Here is a 23,477-nt window from a genome sequence, read left to right on the forward strand (position 1 = left end):
AAGTATGTCAAATTAAAAACTTCCAAAACTGAGTTACAGTAGTCCCAGCACCTAGCACAGACCTTGGTACCATTTATGCAAACATTATGTGTTAGATAAATGAATGGAACTACAGGTTAAATAGAAAATTCTCCTATTATCTACATCGTCTCACAAATATGTTAAAAATAACTAGGATGTGGGACAAAGATTACAGATTTTCTCATTTTATAGCTATCTTCAATAATTACCTGCCTGTTAATTGGAAACATATGCAATGCACAGGGAACTAGCAATAGAGTCAATTGTAAAAAGTATTATCCTCTGGGTTAGGAATAGGCACTCTTTCTATAAAGGGCAAGCCAACCAGTATTTTAGGTTTTGCAGGCCAGCTGGTGTAGTCTGTACCCAATTCTACCAGAGTAGCGTGAAAATAGGTATACACAGAACATAAACAAATGGGCATGTCTGTGTTCCAATAAAATTTATTTATACAAACAGGCTACAGCTGGGTTTGCCTAGCAGACTATAGCCTGCTGACTACTAGTTTAGGTAGCAACATTATGCTACTTTTATCATTTATTTATAAAACTTTTCTTTTTTTTTTTTTTGAGACGGAGTCTTGCTCTGTCGCCCAGGCTGGACTGCAGTGGTGCGATCTCGGCTCACTGCAAGCTCCGCCTCCCGGGTTCACACCATCCTCCTGTCTCAGCCTCCTGAGTAGCTGGGACTACAGGTGTCCGCCACCACGCCCTGCTAATTTTTTGTATTTTTAGTAGAGACGGGGTTTCACTGTGTTAGCCAGGATGGTCTCGATCTCCTGACCTTGTGATCCACCCGCCTAGGCCTCCCAAAGTGCTGGGATTACAGGCATGAGCCACTGCGCCCTGCCTATTTATAAAACTTTTCTAAATGTCCAAATTAGCCATCATATGCTTTTTAAATCAAATCTCAGTACATAATATTAAAAATAAATAGTTATAATTTATACATATGTCTATTTATGATACTGACATATTAAATCTATTTTAGCTATTACAAATTAGTTGATATACAACATACATGATCTCTTTCTGTAGTTTGGAGGATATAATTCAATGCTGTATCTGAAAGTTGTTTCTCTAGCCACAAAAAAAAAAAGAAAAAGCCATTTATTTATTAACACTGCTGAGTCCCCTTAGCTCTCAAAAAGTTTTTTTGTCACTACTTAATTCTACCGCTCATGTTTTGCAGAAAATTGGAACGCATTTTCATGTGATAAATCCAACTCACACGCATTTTTAAAAGTCAATCTAGCATGGATCAGTAGTGTTGGAAAAAAGCATACATTGAGAAACGGCACATCAGAAGTGTTAATGTGTCTGAAAGCGCCTGAATTTTCTCCTCAGACAGAGCTTGTCAGACAAACCTTGGTTCATATAGTGAATATGACATCCCTGTAAATGTGATGTAGTCAGGTTACTCAAATTTACTGAGTCTCAGTCTTATCAGAGCAAGAAAGGAATTGTTGACCTCACCTCATGTATTTGTTGATAAGATAAAAGGGCCATTCAAATGTCCTAGATTAATCTCCTGCTTGTCAAGCATTTGCCATAAATAACACTGTTTAATCTGTCCCTCTTTTTTCTCCTTATTTTCATCTCTAGGTAGATTTCAAAGGCAAATTTAGACACCCATAATATGATGGAGCGTAATTTCATTAGAATTCCCTATTAAAAATTAATACGGAAAGTTTTTTGTCCCAGTCTTCTCTAAGTCCCCTAAATATTAGGCTATAAAGTAATTTATCCTACAGATAACTGATTTATCCCCCCAGATAACTTAGCCAATTGTAATTAAGGTATGAAGATGATTCTTAGCCTCACACCTACAAGTCAGAAAATTTCCAGAATTAGTTTCTAGGCTATGCATTTGCTTTTCCATCAAGCTGAAAGATTTTTTTAATGACCACTATACTGATCCAGTCATTATAATCTTGTTTCTGTTTTTGCTCATGACACCCTGTCCCTACAGCACTGAACAATCTGTCTAGCACATGTCTCCTCCACCTCCCAGGAGTTGACCCTTTTTTTCCATAAACCTGACCATGGCCTGGCACCCTCTGCAAAAGTGACGCATCACATAGAACAACCCTGAAGTTATTCAGCCTGACAATAAATGTCTACAAGTTCACTTCTTTTTGCTTACGCATAGATATGGGTGAATTCAAATATTAATGGTCAAATTCTCTATCTCCATTTGGAAAAGAAATATCTAACTCCTGGAAGCATGTCTATGTCCAGCCTTCTTTGTCCAACCCGTATCTTGTCCATTCTGACTTACTCCCTATCCCCCAAAAACTCTCATGATAGGCCTGCCTAAGTAATCACCAAATAATCTCTATTATTTTGAAGATGATCTATAGAATACAAAAAAGACGAGAGATATCTAAGACAATGAGTACTTCTGTTTTCTTTTCTTCCATACTCTTTTCCATGCATTTTATTTATTTTAAACATAACAGAAAAACTTTATTTATTTATTTATTATGATTTCAACTTTTATTTTAGTTCAGGGGGGTACCTGTGCAGGTTTGTTTCATGGCTGTATTGAGTGACATTGAGGTTTGAAGTATGAATGATCCCATCAACATGTAGTGAGTTTTGTATCCAACCATTGTTCTTCAACCCTTGCCTCCCTCCTCTATTCTTCTTTTAGTAGTCCCCAGTGCCTAGTGTTGCCATCTTTATATGAATGTGTACTCAATATTTAGCTCTCACTTGTAAGTGAGAACGTGAGGCATTTCTCTTTCTGTTCCTGTGTTAATTCACTTAGGATAATGATCTCCAGTTGCGTCCATGTTGCTGCAAAGGACCTGATTCCACTTCTTATCACTGTGTAGTATTCCATGATGTATATGTGATACATTAGCTTTATCTAATCCACGACTGATGAGCACCTAGGTTGATTCCATCTCTTTGCTATTATGAATAGTGCTGCAATTAACATATGAGTGTGTATGTCTTTTGGTAGAGCGATTTATTTTCTTTTATATATATACTCAGTAATTACTTTCTCTAGTATTTTCAAATTCTTTCTCTCATAGAAAAAGAAGTAAAGTGTTTTAATTATAATGGTAGCAATGATAGTTGACTCATGGTTTTCAGGAAAAGCATTACCATTTGAATGCAGCTTCTATCCAAAATTTTACTTGTCTCGGAAGAAGAACAAATATTTTCCAGTTCTAATTCATATATGAAGTTTTTTTCTGTTTACTTAAAATATATTTTTTGTGCTAAATATTATATAACACACTCTGTAATATAAAATGGCATAAAGGAGATAAATAAAAGTTTACATTGATATGATATTAACTGTAATAGGAAAAGGAACATTTTTAAAACCCTATGATTTCAAAGAACTGAAACTGTAGCCAGAATAATAAAAATTGCATGTACCCATACTCTTGACAAGATTCTTGAGTTTGATTTTAAAGTCAGTCATCTCCAACTTTGCAATGGCATTTTCTTACTATTATTGTTATTATTCAGTTTTAAAATCCTAATCTTAACATGGAAGCAATAAAGGCAAAACAACATTCTAATTATGAAATGAGCTAAACATTTGTGCCTGCTTCTATATGCCTGTATCACTATCTGATATGCAGTAAAGTATGTGATTAAGGGAAAGCTTTGCTGCCTTGTTCTATTTTATTTAAAGGTTCATAGAGTATTTCAACTGTATTATTACAGGTTCCTGTACTTGGCCTTTAGAAATGATGGTGAAGTGTCACTGAAGTAGAGACAATGTGTATGAAATCATATTTGAAGTGTTACCATCAATAGCCAATTTTAAATTATTGATCCACTTCATCCCATACAAGCGGAAGTCACTGAGTGAGTAGTTCCAATTTGTAAACTCAGTGAATTATAGTAATCAAATCTAGAAATTGTAAAGCTATGAATATCTGTGGCTTACTATGCATTCCTAGGATGAGGTTGTGACCTCCATGTCACCTGCAGGTGCAGATTTATTCCATTTACTCCAAAATGAAAACTGATTCTCTCACATCCCATCACAGCCTATCATGTATCAAATTACCTCTTGACTTACACCTAGGCGAATCAGTGGTTTCTAATAATAGCCACATATGAGTGAATTTGTGACAGATGACTAAGCTGTTATATTCCCACCAGCAACGTTGAATTTAGCACTTCACACAAGAATTGCGCCAGTTTTGAGTATCACAAAGATCTAGGTCAACTTCAACTACTCAGAGACCGGCAGCTTGCACAGCAAACATATTCCTTAATTATAGCAATAGGCTTATAAAATTTGCCATCATTCACTGGTTTCATCGAAATAATTTTAAAAATCTTTTCTTATTCAAATATAAAGCTTTTTGACAGAAACTTTCCGGATTTGTTTCTAATATGGAAATGTCAGATAAAGTTGTATATAAATTTGGTTCTCCTCTTGTAGGAATACATTGTTTTTTGAAAAACTATTTTCAAATAATTTTGGATTATATTCTCAGTGCTATCAATTGGATTTGTAATGATACAAATTTGTAATACATTTCAAATGCAAGTTGGCACCTGTGACTGGATGGGGGCAGATGTCTATTTGGGCATCTCCTTGAAGAGCTCTGTGAACTATTATATCTAAATTTATATATTTATCTTCCCTCATTTTCCCCACTTTGTTTCAAAATCATGCTCATTTTTTCTTGCCTCTTACTCCTATCGTAATTTTATCCCTTTTTTCCTCTTCATTAAAAACAATGGTATTGTTATCAACATATCATTTCAGTAATTCATATATATTTCTTGCATTCATTTATTCAACATTTATTAAGCAATTACTTTATGTGAAAAAGATAACTAATTAATATGGTATTAAAAGATGAATCAATATTTTGACTGAAATAAGTTTGCATTTGAGCCTATGAGCAGTTTTATTTAAAATATATGATCCTGAAAATCATTGATGTGGTGTGATGGTTAGCAGTAGGTGTCAACTTAATGAGATTGAAGGATGCCTAGGCAACTGGTAAAGTATTGTTTCTGGGTGTGTCTGTGAGGGTGTTGCCAGAGGAAATTAACATTTGAGTCAGTGGACTGGGAGAGGAAGACTTGCCACCACTGTGGGTAGGCAGCATCCGATTGGCTACCACTGCGGCTGGAACAAAGCAGGGGAAGAAGGTGGGATAAGCTGGCTTGCTGAGGTTTCTCGCTTTCATCTTTCCCCCATGCTGGATACTTCCTGCCCTTAGACATCAGACTCCAGGTTCTTTGGTCTTTGGACTCTTGGACTTGGACCAATGGTTTGTCAGGGGCTTTTGGGCCTTTGGCCACAAACTGAAGGCTGCACTGTTAGCTTCCCTACTTTTGAGGTTTTGGGACTCTGGACTGAGTCACTATGGGCTTCCTTGCTCCTCAGCCTGCAGGCAACCTTGAATTTGTCAACAATATCTTAAATAGAATCCAAAACTCATAATCACTAAATAAAAAATGAAATTAAAGTTCATCCACATTAATGTCAACAATTTTGCTCTTTATAAGAAGACATCGTTTAAAAAATAAAAGAGCAAATTACAGACGGAGAAAAAAATTGTAAAATATGGATCCTCCAAAATATTGTTTAATATATAGAGTTTTAGAGTTTTATTATTTACTAATTAGAAAATAATCAACTCAACAAAAAATGTGCAAAGAATTTGAATAGACACTTCAACAACTATATGTATGGAAAACGAGCACATGGAAAGAGGCTCAAATCAACAAATCTTTAGGAAAAAATGAAAATGAAAAGCACCTTTAGGTACTTTTGTATACCATTAGAATGGCTAAAAATTAAAAAAGAGTAGCTATAACAGTTATTAGTGAATATGATTAAAAAATGGACACTCAAACACTGCTGGTGAAAATGTAAAATGATATAATTATCAGGAAAAGCACCTTGTCAATTACTTAAAAAGTCAATCATATACTTGTCACACAGTTCAGCCTATTTACCTTTATCAAGTTTATCACCTAAGTGTTTACCTATGAGATATCAAAATGAGTTCTCACAGACTTAAACACTAATGTTGATAGCAGCTTTGTTTATAATAGCTAAAAACAGGAAATTATCGTCATCTATAGTGATGGAGAGCAAATTCCTGTTTGTCTGAGAATGGTAGGGATATAAGGAAGGGATAGATTACAGAGGGTCAACAGGATACTTTCTATTTTATTAATTCAATTGTGGTGATGGTTTCATGGATATATACATATATGAGCATATACATATACAAGGACATATGTGTATGTCAAACTCATCACATTTTACACTTGGTAGAATTTATTGTACATTAATTTTAATATAATATTTAAAAAGAAAATAATAAAGCATTTAAAATACATTTTAACTATTTGTTAAGTAAAAAGAGATCTTTTGGGAAGATCTTTCAAAACTGTTTAGATATTAAAAAGAAAGTACATTTATTCAAGTCTCTAAATTCTCTAATACATTAGCTAAAAGTGATGTGACAATTTAGATATAATCATTGTCATGTTAATTACATAAAATACTGTCTAGATCATATTTTTACTCTTCAATAATTATTCAAAGATTCAGATAAAATTGTTTTTCTATTTTCTATCTCTCAGTTTTAATATTCATTCATTTTCTTTAGATTTCTAACTCCTTATGCTACTGATAAACTGTTAAAGAGGAAGGGTAAATCAGTTAAGAGCTATGTTGGGGTCTCTCATGACATCCAAGTCACACAACTTTTGTTATGTCAATGTGGTCATCAATCATGCCTTTTATGCTGCCTTGTTTTTTGTAATATATATTATCATATTAGTTGAATATTTGCAAATTACTTGCATTTTGCACTTTATATAAAAATGTGTATGTGAAACAAATGAAATTCAAAACTAGTAAAATATGAAAATTAATACTAATGAAATATAATTAAACATTGTCATCTAAGGACATAGAGTGTTAACACTTATAGAAAAAGCCAACATCAATTGTATTATTTAAGAGGTAAGGATTTTTGCAATGAATTAGATATATGTGTACATAAAAATAATAATGTCTTTTCAACAGATAAAAGGGTAACTAAAATAAGCTCAAATACTGTGACAATATTTCTTATCTCAGAAAATCAGTAATTTCACTCTGACAATTTTATAAAAATCTGATACTTTCAGTGGAAATAAAATGCTCCAAGGTTTGAATAAACATAAAAGGCATAAAATAAATAACTGAAATTACTACAAAATTTCCTTAAAATCTTAATGCTCTTAAAATTTTAATTTTAAACTTTATCAAATTTTAATTTTTCTGCTAAATTGTTAAATTATCTTGTAAAATTTTAATTTTTCTGTTAAATTGTTAAAGTATCTTGTTTATCATTCATTATTATGTAATTTGAAGGTATATTTTAATTTACCTTTTGAATATTCTGCTTTACAACTTACTAAATTTATTTAACTTTGAGTTATATTAATATCTAAATGTCTGCAGTCACCATAGTGTCTCCAATAACAAGACAAATAATTCAGCATACTTTAATTCACTCTGAAATATTTTGCTATCTTCACTTTATTACTATTTAGAATTATAGTCCTTCATTTTTATTACATAAAATGAGTCAATTCTTATTTTCTTATAAAAATGTGGTTAATTTTAGCAGGGTTGTAATTTAGTATATCAACAGACTAAAAAAGGAAAACAACCAATTATTTCAACACCTGTGACAAAATGCAACAACCATTACTACAAAATAGAAAAATATAAAGTTGTTATACTTGTAGTAACTGATAGTTTACCATAAAGCTAGAATGGGTAGTGTTAATATTCTCGTGATTGTATTCGTAGGTACACAACCGTCTAGTTTTGTCATAGTTTAATAAAACTATTTATTAAAATGAGTACCTTTCATCTTACATTAATTGCAAGGATTTTATTAAGAACTAGAATGGCAAACAACATGCAGAGAAATTGGGGAAAATATTAATCTCACAAATAGCTTGTGTAAGTGTAAAATTTTTAAAACATTTCAGAACACCATTTTTAATCTTTCAATTAAGTGCTACATTTAAATTTACCTTATCACACTGAAATCCCACTTTTAGGTATATTCTTAAGAAAAATTAGTGAATATGTTCACAAAAATGTCCACAATAGATTTATTCATGCCAACTAAAAGTTACAAACAACCTCATATCTAGGAAAAAGACAATGGAAAAGAAATGTGGCATCTTCATACAATGGGATAGTGTGTAAGCAATAAAAATCCTCCTGATTATTTAGTAGAGATATAAAATAAAATATGCAACAGCATGGATGTATCTCTAAACATTTTGTTGAGATAATGAGACAAAGTACACATTTATATTCTACAGCTTGTTTTGGGTGATTACTTGGGTGTAAACATTAATTAAGTTGAGCCCTTAAGGTTTACGAATTTTATCCTTTGTAAATAACATCTTAAAAAGTAAAACTGATACTTTTACTGTACGTATTTTGGCATTTTAGAAAAGTGTTCCTCACATCTGTAATCCCAGCACTTTGGGAGGCCGAGGCGGGTGGATCATGAGGTCAGGAGATCGAGACCATCCTGGCTAACACGGTGAAACCCCGTCTTTACTAAAAATACAAAAAATTAGCCGGGCGTGGTGGCAGGCGCCTGTAGTCCCAACTACTCAGGAGGCTGAGGTAGGAGAATGGCGTGAACCCGGGAGGCGGAGCTTGCAGTGAGCCGAGATTGCGCCACTGCACTCCAGCCTGGGCGACAGAGCAAGACTCCGTCTCAAAAACAAAAAAAGTGTTCCTCAAATGTTTCCAGAGACGCATGTTCACTGCTTCTCTGTGAGGAAGCTGTGCAGATATCCTTACTTACTCTGAAGTGTAGGTTGCAGAGAACAGTCCTATGTGTGATTTTTTTTTTTTGGCTGTCTGGTGTTTACATTAATACTAATTAAAGTTTTCACTGTATCATATCTGTGTTTGGATTATAACTAAAATATACATTTTTAAAAACCAGTGATTTCAGGAAACTTGCCATGCATATGTTTTGCTTGGCATATTTTCCTGCGGACATTCAGACTTTAATTTGACAACATTAATCTTTCAGAATCCCTGTCATGTTCTTCATAAAAGAAATTAAAAATCATGTACAGATGTCCAATCAGATGGAGCAAATCTTGCCAAGGGCAAGTCATACCTAGTTTATTAGTAACTGAAGAAGAACATGGTCAAGAAAAAATCTTTTCTACTTTAACAATTACACTGAGTTGGAATCACAGTTTCAGTAGTTATTCTTCTGAAATAGCCAAAATGTCAGTGGTCAATCAAAATATGTGTGGGCCATACAAAATAGTTTATGCAATTATGTACATATAATACCTATGTGAATTAAATATATTAAAATTGCTTGCAGAAATATAATAATAAAACATATCAAAGAAATCCTCAAGCCATGTCTTTCTCCTTTTCAACCCCAGCAAGCCATGTGATCAGAAAGATATAAAATAATTAGATGATATTCATCTGCTCAACTACTGTAAATGAATGCAACTGCATTCGATGACTCTCATTAGACTCTTCAGAATGTAACAGAACATTTGTAATCTTAATCAACATCTGATGAGCCATCCAGTTCAAGACCAATCCTTTGTGAACATCACCTTGTGACAGGGGATCTATCAGCCCCATATTAGTCACATAATGTCACACTTACCTAGCTTTGCCAGTGCTGATGAATCCACTGATAGCAAACCCAAGCACCTGCTTAGGGCATGCCTGAAGCCAAGACACCAAAACAAATCTTAACTTGTAGAAATAACTGGATATTTGATACTTTAAACATGCATTAAAGTGTTTGGCATGGAACAACCTGGAACTTAGATTTTCCTACATATTTTTACTAGCATTATTCTGCTGTTAATTTCAAAACATGTAAGAAAGGCCATTGTAAATTTGTAGGTGTCAGTGCTATAACACAGACTGCTAGTTGTGAGTCAAGTCAGAAAGTGAACTATCAAGTGTCACCTCTGCAGAGGAAGAATTGAGCAAAATGTGAAGGCCGTTTTCAGCCAAGATTCATTTCCTCATTTTCTGAAATAACAGAAAACTAGGAAAGGTATCATTTTATTTTAGTGTGGAAAGAATCTGTAAAGACAGTGTTGGTTCTGTAATAATGAGACAGATCACTATGCAAAGAGAGGTCTTCTTTGGGAAAAAAAATATTTTATTGGAGTAATTATCCTAACAGTTTATGTTATATGTGTACAATTCACCATCTGAGGGTTCAAGTTTCATATATTAATAGGAATGGCAAATATTATAAAACATTTGTACTGAAGGTATTTTATAATATTTTTCCCTGAAGATTGTAAACTATTTATAGAAAAATAGCTAAATGTTATTAAGTAACACGTTAAAAAAAGTTCCACCATACACACAGATATTGAACAAAATAATCTATAAATGCAATGCAATCACATTTAAATAAAAGATGCTTTTCATGGAACAAGGTAAACTGATTCTAAACTTTATAAAAAAGTGAAAGTTCCATGAATGGGAAAGACATAATGGCATGAATAACAAAGAAAGAGAGAGACAGAGAGAGACAGAAATAGCGAGAGGGAGAAAATAAATCAAGTTTCAGATCAACGTCTGCCATGTTTATTTAAAAGCTATACTATTTAAACATGTGTGACAAAATAATACTAGCTAAAATAAACTGAGCTCTGTATATGTCCATGTGCCATGCACCTTTCTAAGTGATTATATGTATGTATAAAGACATACAATATATGCACACTGATCAACATAATGCATAACATATGCTATACACATTGTATGTACATATGTATATATTATATACATACATGTGTGCATGCATACATTCAAGCAATAAAAATATAAAATTAATTTTAATATTTTATTTTAACCTAATATTGCCAATGTATTAAGGCTTAACCAGAAAACTGCTCAGAGTAGTAGTTTTCTTTTTCCCCAAAATCTTGGCTACACTTGTAAAGATATAAAATAGCGCAGATGGCACATTGTGAATTCAAAACAGTGGTTCTTCTCAGGAAAAAAGGAAATACAGAAATTGGCCTGGGATACAGACAAGGAATTTCACCAGTACAAAAAAAGTTTTCTCTTGTTTATTCAAAATAAAGTTGATGAAGTAATTTCATTTAAAAATATTAATTTTTAATTCCTGACTATTTGGAACAGTGTCCTTGATACCTTACATTTGTTATTTTGTGAATTTTAAATACTCCTTGTCTTATTTATAAATTGTACTTGATATAATCATCTGGAAATTAGTATAGGATCCATTCAATTTTATTGTTGCTTCTAGGTTAGTATAATCATTAGTTATACTAACAGAATACTATTAGTAACAGAATACTATAATAAAATACTATTTCTATTTCATCTGAGTTATAATCTATTCAATGTGACTCAGGATTTTATATGGTAAGGGTAAATGTTGTAACAGTATTTCATCAATTATGAATAATGTAAATAAAGATTTAGGTGAATAGGACATTTTTTCACTATTCTCGCTGTATATTTTTCTTTACTAACATTTGAATTTTTACCATATGTATATTTTACCATATAATTTCAAGTGAATTTAAAATTATAAAATGTATACCATAATCACATGCAATTTGTATTAAAACTTACAAATACAGGTTTGATCTGTAGGGAAAAGTTAGTCTTCCCTTAGATACACAAGGATAACTTTATTTGATCTAATGAGTCTAATTGCCTTCCATGAAGTAAGAGAGTATAATAAATGAACTAATTATAAATCATAAAACCCTATGAACATAGAACATAATAACTATCTAAATTATTACCCGTAAAGCATAGCCAGGAAGAATGTAAATCAATGTGCACGTTCTTCGTATTATAACCAAGTGAAGAGCACTTCAAATAGCATCCTAGGCGTACCAGAAAAGTTTTTTAATAAAATGACAAGTATTTATAGTACACTATATCTTTTTCGTTTGTTTCTTCAATTATTTTTATTGGTACATAATAGTTGTGTGTATTTACGAGGTACATGTCATATTTTGATACATTAAAACAATGTATAATAATGAAATATGGTGGTAGGTAGAAAGTTTAATACACTATGCTTTCTTATATTTTAATTCATTTTCCTACAAATCAAAACATTGCTGTGCAATCACAGAGCTGTCTCCACTTGATTTCTCTCTTCCATGAATTACCATGATGCTTTACATCTATTTTAGTCTTCTCCTACTTAAAATCAAGGCTGTATTTGCAAGAAGTTGCATCTAAATGACTCATATAAGGTATTCAGTTAAATGTGCAAAACTGACTACTGCATGGGATTGTAGCTGAAACTACAAAATTTTAGTGTAAACACCATCATTTGAATATTTGATAGTAAACTGTCATTGCAATAGAACCCAAGGCCTTCTTGAACTCTCAAGCCACTCAAAGTCAGATGTAGCAAACTAAGTTGGGTATAAGCTTCAAAAGAAGCATTCATGTACTCAGTCTTTAGTTGTGGTGGTCACAAATAAGTATCTTGAGAAGTGGAAGGACAAACTATTAAGAGAAAAAATTAAAAAATTGTTAAAAATTGTTTTGCTGTGGGAAGAATAACATAGCCCCTTAGATCTAAAAACATTTGTGATATACTTTCTAGAGCAGGGCTTTTCAAACTGTATGCTTGAAAACTCCAGCTGTTTACCAGAGATCACCTAGAAAAAGCTGGGTCTGCAGACACTGGGATGAAATGGGAGCAAACACTTCAAGTTTTGCTGTTGGCCCGTACTGGCTTCTATCAAAGCAGATTTTCTTCAATGTTATCTACATGTTGGGATGATAGGTAGATAATAGAAACTGTTCTGGACGAACTATTATTGGAACATTTCACAGTTCATGAGTCCATCCTCTAATTTTAGAGAAAAGGGGAATTAGGCCAAGAATAAACAGAAACTCACACAAGTAAACTGAGGACAGTGAGATTAAAAGCCAGGTGATATGGTTTTATTTCACTGTATAATACGGTTTACCTAAGCACATTTTATTTCCTACTTTGTCTATTTTTTGACCTAGCACTATCTTCACCCTTCAGGAAATTATAGTTTGCTGTGAGATCACGGTATAATATTTTTCTATACTCACACTAAAAACAAACAAACAAACAAAACTCCTTTAAAAAACTAGTAATACAATAAAATCCAAGAAGATCCTATTCATCCTTCAGAAGACTAAAATTTAAATGTACTTTTATCAAAATCTAAAAATTATAACATACATATATGTATACACACACAAACAGTTCTCAATTATAGTTTTTCAGCTTTGAAATGGTGTGAAAGTCATATGCATTCAGTAGGCCCCAGCTTCCAGACAGTGGAGTGTTGCCAGATGATTTTGCCCATACCATAGACTAATGTAAGTGTTCTGAGCACATTTAACATAGGCTAAACTAGGCTGTAATGTTTAGTAGATTAGGTGTATTAAATGCATTTTTGACTTAATTTTAATTTACAATGGGTTTACCCAGGTGTAGTTCCATTGTAAGTTGAGAAGCATCTCTCTATCTAACCTTTTCATTTAAGGACAGGTATAGTATTTTAATAAAAGACCATTGATTGGAGCATTATATATAACAGCAAAAGATCAGAAATAATAGAGGACTGATTTTAAATTGTCTTATATGTGTACACACACCCATACACATGTGTACACACACACACATACACATGCACACACACACCCATACACGCACACCCATACACATAAAAATATATATGGACTTGTAAATATCATTATATAAGTATGTGTTAAAACTATCCCTGGGCTGGGTGTGGTGGCTCACACCTGTAATCCTAGCACTGGGAGGCCAAGATGGGTGGATTGCCTTAGTTCAGGAATTCAAGACCAGCCTGAGCAACACGGTGAAGCCCTGTCTCTACTAAAATACAAAAAATTAGCTGGACATGGCGGCATGTGCCTGTAGTCCCACCTACTTGGGAGGCTGAGGCAGGAGAATTGTTTGAACCCCCAGAGGCAGAGGTTGCAGTGAGCTGAGATGGCGCCACTGCACTCCAGCCTAGGCCACAGAGCGAGACTCCATCTCAAAAAAAAATAGAAAACAAAAACAAAAAACAAAACAACAACAACAAAAAAAACTATCTTTGGGCCAGGCACGGTGGCTCACGCTTGTAATCCCAGCACTTTGGGAGGCCGAGGCGGGAGGATCACGAGGTCAGGAGATCAAGACCACGGTGAAACCCCATCTCTACTAAAAATACAAAAAAAAAATTAGCTGGGCGTGGTGGCGGGTGCCTGTAGTCCCAGCTACTCGGAGAGGCTGAGGCAGAAGAGTGGCGTGAACCCGGGAGGCGGAGCTTGCAGTGAGCCGAGATTGCGCCACTGCACTCCAGCCTGGGCAACAGAGCGAGACTCCAACTCAAAAAACAAAAGAAAACAAAAAAAAAACTATCTTTGGTGGAAATATAAGAACCTGTAATTCAGAGTGGAATTCCTGTGTGGTAATGAATGCATATGCACAACTTTAGGAAATACTGCAACAATCGATTTTTTCAATCTGCATTCCGACAGCTGAATGTGTGTTGAAGACTTCCTGTTACTCCACATCTTCACAAATACTCAATTAAAAAATAATTTTAGCCACAGGGTGCCATAATTTGGTTTTAAATTGCATTTCTCTGCCAATCAATACCTTTAAGAAAATTTTCTTACGTTATTGGTCCTTTGTGTAGCTCCTTTGTAACGTCTCTGTTCATGAATTTTTCCAATTTTTTCATTGGGTTATCTCTTTTTTCTTTAGTTGCAGGTACTCTTGCATGTCCAGGATAAGAGTCCTTTCTCAGATATATGTATCAGGAATATTTATGTCACTTTTCTGTACTCCGTTTATTCTCATGTTATATGTAATAAAAATAATTTGATTTTACTATATTAGTCTCTTTTTCATAGTACTGTGGTACACTGAGGATCTCTGATTATAATAGAATATAATGAAACAACATTCAATGTTATTTGTAATTAAGATTGATGTAAACTTCAGATTCTTAATATTCTGTCAGATTAAAGGAATTCCTTAAATTACTAACTTGCTAAAATATTTTTTAATGAATCAATGTTGAATTTCATTAAGTTTTTTCTGCAATTTCTCCCTTTTTTTTTTTTTTTGAAACGGAGTTTCACTCTTTCTCACAGGCTGGAATGCAATTGCGCCATCTCGGCTCACTGCAACCTCTGCCTCCAGAGTTCAAGTAATTATCCTGCCTCAGCCTCCTGAGTAGCTGGGATTATAGGTGCCCACCACTGCATCCAATTTTTGTATTTTTGTAGAGACGCAGTTTCGCCATGTTGGCCAGGCTGGTCTCGAACTCTTGACCTTGTGATCCACCCACCTAGGTCTCCCAAAGTGCTGGGATTATAGGCGTGAGCCACCGTGCCCGGCCTCTCCCTTTTTGTTAATTATATTCATTCATTTTGTTTATGCTCAGTTTGTACTAGGTTTGGGCAGTGAGAGCCCTGTCAAACTATTTTCTGAGTTTTTGTTTGTTCATATTGTTTTCAAAAACGTATTTACATCATTTTTAGAGCATTTGCTTTCTTTCCAACATAATGTTTTACACTTATTATGTACCTGATGTCTAGGATTCATGTGCCTCAGTCTTGGATTCACCTATTCCTTCAAGAAGCCTTGGGTCCCTTGACCCAAATAATTTGGACCCAAGGAATTTGGAACTTGGAGAGCAAGCTATGGACCCTCTGTGCACCTATTGCTTAAAGGTGTCAATTTGCCTGGGTTTCCCTGTGGACAGACCTGGGGTATGGAGGTATGCATAATCACATAGAAATGAAAATACACAGAGATGAAGATATATAACTATGTATGTATTTTATATGCATAAATATTTCTGCATCTTTATTTATATACAATTATTTAAATACCTAACAGTTATTACTGATACATTTGTAAAGATAATACCTACTGCAGTTCTAACAGAACACCTGAGAGGACTTTCCGGCCTTTGGAGTTTTCATGTGTAAACCCTTTCTCTGAAAGGACTGTGGGAAAACAGATAGATGATAGATAAGTAGATAGGTGGATAGAGAGAGAAAGAGAGAGGATTGCTTGATAGATAATCATCTTAAATCACATAACTTGTTTGCTCACTACAAGGGAGCCTTCAATTACTCAGATATCTCCTTTGTCTGAGATAACTGTGTTGCCTCCCATCCCTGCTCTATGTCCTAGGCACCCAGGCAAGCTAATGCCTGTACATGGCACCCTCACCTACTCACTGCTCTGCCTCCTCGAACATCTCTCTTCTGGCAGGTAACAGAGGTCAAAGGGAAGATGAGCATGGGTAGGGGAAGATGAAAAGGGTAAGGAAATGATGATAAATAAATAAGCCAAAAATTGCTATTTTTTATTAATAATATTCCTCTTATAGTAATTACTTTTTCTAGCACCATAGTTTGAATTTGCCTTTATTATTCCATTTTTTTAAACGTAAGATCAGATAATTGGATTTGTACTTTTATTTTTTCTTACCTATTTGTCCAAAATAAATTTGTTTTTATATATATATACGAGATTCTATGTATTACAGCTATGAATTTCTTTACAAGCGTAAGTTAACAGATTTTAATATATCCTACAAATTTTAATATATGGTTGTATTTTCACTATTACAGGCAAACCTTGGAGATATTGCAGGTTTAGTTCCAGACTACCACAATAAAGCAAATACTGAAATAAAGCCAGTCACACAATTTTTTTTTATTTCTCCATTCATATGAAAGGTAAGTTTACACTATACTGTAGTCTACTTAGTATACAATAGCATTATATTTAAAAACCTGTATGTGCCTTAATTAAAAAAATACATTGTTGCTAAAAATACTAATGATCTGAGCCTTCGGCAAGTCGCAATCTTGTTGCTGATAGAAGATCTTGTCTAATGTTGATGGCTGCTGACTAATCAGGGTGGTGATTGCTGAAGGTTGGGGTAGCTGTGTTGATTTATTTTTTTCTTTTTTGAGACAGTTTCACTCTGTCACTCAAGCTGGAGTGCAGTGTCGCAATCTTGGCTCACTGTAACTGTCACCTCCCGGGTTCAAGGGATTCTTGTGCCTCAGCCTCCTCAGTAGCTGAGACTACAGGTGCACGCCACCATGCCTGGCTAATTTTTTGAATTTTTAGTAGAGAGGGTATTTCACCATGTTGGCCAGGCTGGTCTCAAATCCCTGACCTCAGGTGATCCTCCCACCTCGGCCTCCCAAAGTTCTGTGATTACAGGCGTGAGCCACCACGCCCGGTCTGCTGTGTCGATTTCTTAAGATAAGATGACAATAAAATTTGCCACATTGATTGACTCTTTTCAGGAAAAGTTTCTCTGTAGCATATATTGCTGTTTGATAGCATTTTACCCACAGTAGAACCTCATTTAAAATTGGAGTCAATACTCTCAAATCCTGCTGGTTTATCAAACAAGTTTCTGTAACGTTCCAATTCATTTGTTGTCATTTCAAAAACACAAAGCATCTTCAGCAGGAGTGGACTTTACCTCAGAAAATCTCTTTCTTTTCTCATCCATGAGAAACAACTCATCATCCATACAATTTTTATCATGAGACTGAAGCAATTCAGTAAGATCTTAGGCTCCCCTTTTAATTCTAGTTCTCTTGCTATTTTCACCACATCTGAAGTTACTTTCTCCTCTAAAGTCTTAAACCCCTCAAAATCATTCATGAGGGTTGAAGTGAATTTTTTGCAAGCTCCTGTTAATGTTGACATTTGACCTCCCATGAATCATGAATGTTCTTAATGGCATCTAGAATGTTGAATCTTTTACAGAAGATTTTCCATTTGCTTTGCACAGATCCATCAGAAGAATCACTATATATGACACCTATAGCCTTACAAAATGTGTATCTTAAATAATGAGACTTGAAAGTTGAAATGACACCTTGATCCATGGGCTGCGGAATGGATGTTGTGTTAACAGACATGAAAACACATTGTTCTCTTCATACATCTCCATCAGAGCTCTTGGATGACCAGTTGCATTTTCAATGAGAAGTAATGCAGTGAAGAAATCTTTTTTTCTCTGAGCAGTAGCTCTCAACATAGGGTTTAAAATATTCAGTAAGCATTGCTGTACAGATGTCCTCTCATTCAGACTTTGTTGTTCCATTTATAAATCACAGGCAGATAACTAGCATACTTGTTAAGGGTCCTAGAATTTTCAGAATGATAAATGAGATTTGGCTTCAACTTAAAGTCACCAGCTGCATTAGCCCCTAACAAGAGAATTAGCCTGTCCTTTGAAGCCAGGCATTCATTTCTTCTCTCAAGCTATGAAATTTCTAGATGGTATCTTCTCCCAATAGAAGGCTGTTGTGTCTACATTGAAAATCTGCTCTTTAGTGTAGCTACCTTCACAGGCTGTTGAAAAAAAAAAATGGCACTGATAGACTTGCTTGATGCAGGATTGCCACAAACTTTGAATTTATAAAAAATGTAATATCTGTGAAGCATAGTAAAGTGAAACACAATAAAATGTGGTATGTTTTTATTCATTTTGAAATATTTTCTTTCTCTTTTTCGTTCTTTTAAGACATACAGATTATTTATAAATATAATGTCTATGTAATGATGCTTTTAGTTAAACCTGTGTTATTAATGTACAGCTTCATTCAATGTGGCTGGGGAACATTGAATTATGATCATCGTTTGCAATTTGTATTCATCATGGTTCTCAATCTCAATTTTTATAAGTGTTTAATGTGCAATTGTAAAGAACAGTTTGTTAATTATTTTATTTGGATCTTTAGTGTTCATAGTAATGTAATTCCTGCTACCTACATAAAATATGACAATATTATAGCACATTCTGGAAGTATATTTGGATTTTCTTATGTTTTATAATATGATTATATATATCAGGATATATATTTTCATTCCACTTTTATTATTGAAAGGTGCTTTTATTGGATATAGAATTCTCTATTGGTAATTCTTTTCTTTTCACATGTTAAAAATATTGGTCAATGGCATTACTGTTTATGATTAGAAGTCATCAGTTATTTAATTTCTTGTTCTTCAGTAACGTGCTCTTTTAATCTGGCTACTTTCAAAATTTTATCTCTATCTTTGTTTTTTATCATCTTGCCTACCTTGATTTAACTTGACTTTATTTTTCTTGTGGTATGCTCTTATTCATAAACCCGTAAATTCTCCCCTCACACCATTTTTGTGAAATTGTCAGTCACGATTTCTTCAAATCCCTTGTTTAAGGCCACATTTGCTTTTTCTCTTCTCTCCTGTGGATTCTTGTTACATTCTTGTTAGATCTTTGAATACTGCCCAAAGGTTTCATGAGGAGATGTTCTTTTGTGTATTCTTTTATTTTAAATAATTCTCTATTTTTCCAGATAATTTTCATTAATTTCTTTTTGTTATTGAGTAACATAAAGAGAAATTAATTATTTTTAATTAATTTGTTTTTTTTGAATTGTTTCCCCTGAAATTTATATGTACTAAACCCTAGCAGCTATGAACCTTATTTGGGAATAGGGTCACTGCAGAGGCAATTAGTTAAGGTAAAATGAGGTCATTCTGGTGGACTTTACTCCAATATTACCAGTGTTCTTATATAAAGGGAGATTTTGGGCACAGACACACAGGGGAAGAATGGCATAGGAAATTAAGCAGAGATTGGGAAAATGTTTTCTCAAGCTATGGAATGTCAAGCATTGCCAGCAACTTCCAGAAGCAAGGTGCTATGAACCAAATGTTTTTATCCCCCTAAAATTCATATGTTAAAAACTATCCTCCATGTGACAGCATTTAGAGGTAGGGACTTTGGAAGGTAATTAGATCACGAGGGTGGAGGCCCTAGGAATAGGATTACTGCTCTTAGAAGGAAAGGCCTGAGAGAGCTTGCTTCATTTCTCTGCTCACTGTCACATGAGGATACAATCTGCCAGCACATTGATCTTGGACTTCTCAGCTTCCAGACTATGAGAAATACATGTGGTGTTTAAGCCACCCAGTCTATGGTAATTTGTTAACATAGCCCAAGCTGACTAAGACACTAAGGAAGAGGTATGAAACAAATTCTTCCTCATACCCTTCAGAAGGAACTACACCTGACAACCCTTAATCGTGGATTTCTGGGCTTCAGAACTGTAAGAAAAAAAATTTTCTGTTGTGTAAGCCACCAACATCGTGACACTTTACTATGGCAGCCATAGCAAGCTATTACGATCCTCACTGTGCTATCCATCAATGCATCTTTTTCAGATATATTTCTGCTATTCCAGAATTTTCATTTGTGTTTATTTGTTTCAATCTCCTATGGATATTCTTTTACCTTTTCATTTATAGTAAACATTCTTTCTTTAAACATAATGAAAATTCATGTGTAAAAAAATCTTAGTGTAATATATCCAACATCTCAGTTATTTCAGAGTTATTGTCTTCTGCCTTTCTCTTGAGAAAGTGACACTTTTCTGTTTCTTACAAGTCTAGTAATTTTAAATTGTATCCTGTGCTTTGTGAATGCAATGGTATGTGCTATTTGAATTCTGTTGTAGTCCACTAGATAGTGTTGAGATTCTCATTTGTTTGCTTGTTTTAGCAACAAATAAGTCAGCTGAGTTTAATCTGGAAATGCTATCTCTTGGATAGAATCTTAAATTAGAGTTGAGGCATTTTATCCTATACTGAGCTCCTTTGACTTTGTCCTATGCATAAGTGGCTCAGGGATGAGCCAGAGGCTGTTGCAGGGTTTATGAGTAGAACACATGTCTATCTGTCTCCAACTCTCCTTCCCGTGGTACAGTCCTCCTACATACTTAACACACATTTTGCAGCATCTGTGGTTGTCCCTATCTCTTCCTTTGGCTTCTTTTGTGGGCATTCTATCAGAGTTTTAGGTGCTGTATATGGTGAACTGCAGCATGCCTTCCAGCTATAAGTTGCTAAAGACAAGAAATTTAGCTTCTGCCACTCTGCTCTTGCAAATGTTCACTTCCTTTTAGAATCTGTGTGCATTTCTTCAACCTACACTACATTCAGGCTTTTGTTTTTATTTTTCTCCAGACTGTATTTTTCCTTAATAGTCTTAAAAGATAATGTTATACTTTTAGCTCTATATAGATATATCTGTGGTCACTGGAATTTTAGGGACAAGAATCAGGTTCAGAAATCTATAGATAATAAAACTGAAATCATTATTATTTTGGATAAAAATATCTACATTACTTGCTTATTTAATAAAGGAATACATTTTTAATTTTCTAGGCTATTATACATGAAATGCTACTTTTTTGCTTTATTACACTTTTGAACAGCTTTAGGACATAGGTCTCAGGGTGCACGATGATTTTATTAAGCACATGTTACTTCATTTTAAATTATATGCACATATAAATTACTTTAGAACTACTGTGTACATTTTACATTCCATTATTTGAGTCTCTAATCCTACTTTTTCTATTTCTTTGTAAAACTATTCTGATTAATTTCTTTATTGCCTAAAATATTATTTGCCAAGTGCTAGAACAAGTCATATGTAATGTATTGATTTGAAATTACTGAAAATAAGAAACTTAATTGTAACGTTGGCACACACTTAATTCCATCAGTGTGAAAAATTGTCACTGTAATAAAAGCTTCATTTTTTAATTGCAATTTATCTCTGTCAGAAAACTGTATAAAATGTTGTATCAGTGTTTCATTTACAAAATGAAATGTAAGGCAGCACTATCCAAATAATGTATAATATTGCCACTAACAGAGGTAGAAGCCCCCAAAATAAGGTAACTATACATAGGTGGAGTTATTTTTTTTTTAATTTTCAAGAGAGGTAAAAGTGAGGTGCTATGATTATTCATGGTCAGGCGCTTGCGGCTATCTGATTACTGAGTCTATCTCTACATACTGTAATTTTTGAGGAAGAAAAATTTACATTTACCCAGAAATTAGGTTTATTTTCTGTGAGCTTGCAAATATTTAAATGAAAAACAAAATCAAATATATGATGTTTATCTTGAGAATTGCTTACTAAAAGAATAAAATGTTATTTTTTACTACAAAAACAAAGTAGTTTATTGATAATCAGTTTCTTTTGGATCTTGAAAAACAGAAAGATGTTCATATTAATTTAAGGTAATGTTTTAGCATGTTTGAAAATCCATAATATAAAAGTTCACAGTATTTCTTTTTAGCAATAATGCCGTCCTAGGTGATGGTAGATCAGGCTAAATCTTCATGCTCTTCTTAAGAATAAAATTTAAATTCGTGTATAGCAATAAGTATTAAAATCTATTAATCAGTGCACTCATAGTATCAACTGTGCTGGCTCCATTGGTGTGATATACCGGCAAGATTTCCTTTTTGTGGCATTAGTTGCAACATAGAAATAGGGTAGGGATTTGGACATTAAAATTATCTACTCCCATTCCAGAAAAACCAAGTCTGTCTATCCTCAATAATATGCTTTCAATTTTAAATTCAGAGATTATATGCTTGTTACCTGATCATAGATCCCCAATTTATGTTTTATAATGGATAAATATTATTTCTAAATATGACTGTATATTTTTGTACAGCCAATTGGATAGAGCCATATAACTATAATTTTGAGATGTATTAGATTATTTCTTAATTGTTGAATCAATAATTTTGCAATGATTTGATTTTATCATCAAATTGGACTTCAGATGGTCTATTCACATTTTTCTTTCCAAAAGCAAGTAAATTATAGAATTTCTGAGGACCTAATAAATTAGTCAACACAGATTTTGAACAAAATTTTATAAAGCTTGACAATCCAATTGCTAAAATCTATCACATGTGTATCATTATAATAGTATAATGTATATTACATGATATAAATGCCTTACAATTTAATATTTATTACAAGCTCTAATTTACATGCTTATAGTATCTATGTAGTTAACATTTGATTTATCTTATCACTTCTATATATATTTATTTGCGTGTTAGAAAATTCGAAAATAAAACTAGTTTATACTACTTCTGTCTTCTTGCTGTGTGAATTTGTGAATCTTCTCCTTGTATCCTTTACCATGTGTGTTTTTTTCTCCCCTAATTATTTAGTGAATTTTTGTTAAAGTTCATTGGTTAAAAAGTGGTTAAATAAGATTGGAATTTCATCCTCTCACACACAAAAGATGAGACAGACTAATGTTACTGGACATCCGTCTTCCAGAGCCTTCCTGGAACCCAGCTCCTCCAATGCACCATTCCATGGTGACTTGACACTATCTCAACATGAAATGAGCAAAAGCACCTCATGCTTGGATGCTGTGGAGCCACAAAAAGCTCAACTCAGAAAGTCAAAGACCTCTCAGATTTACCCTACCAGTTTTAAGGTGACTGCTTCCTTGGCCTGAAGAATTCTTATCACCAGAGTGAAGATTCTGCTAATTTTCCT

This window comes from Symphalangus syndactylus, chromosome 16, assembly GCF_028878055.3.
Source record: "Symphalangus syndactylus isolate Jambi chromosome 16, NHGRI_mSymSyn1-v2.1_pri, whole genome shotgun sequence".
Taxonomy (NCBI): Eukaryota; Metazoa; Chordata; class Mammalia; order Primates; family Hylobatidae; genus Symphalangus; species Symphalangus syndactylus.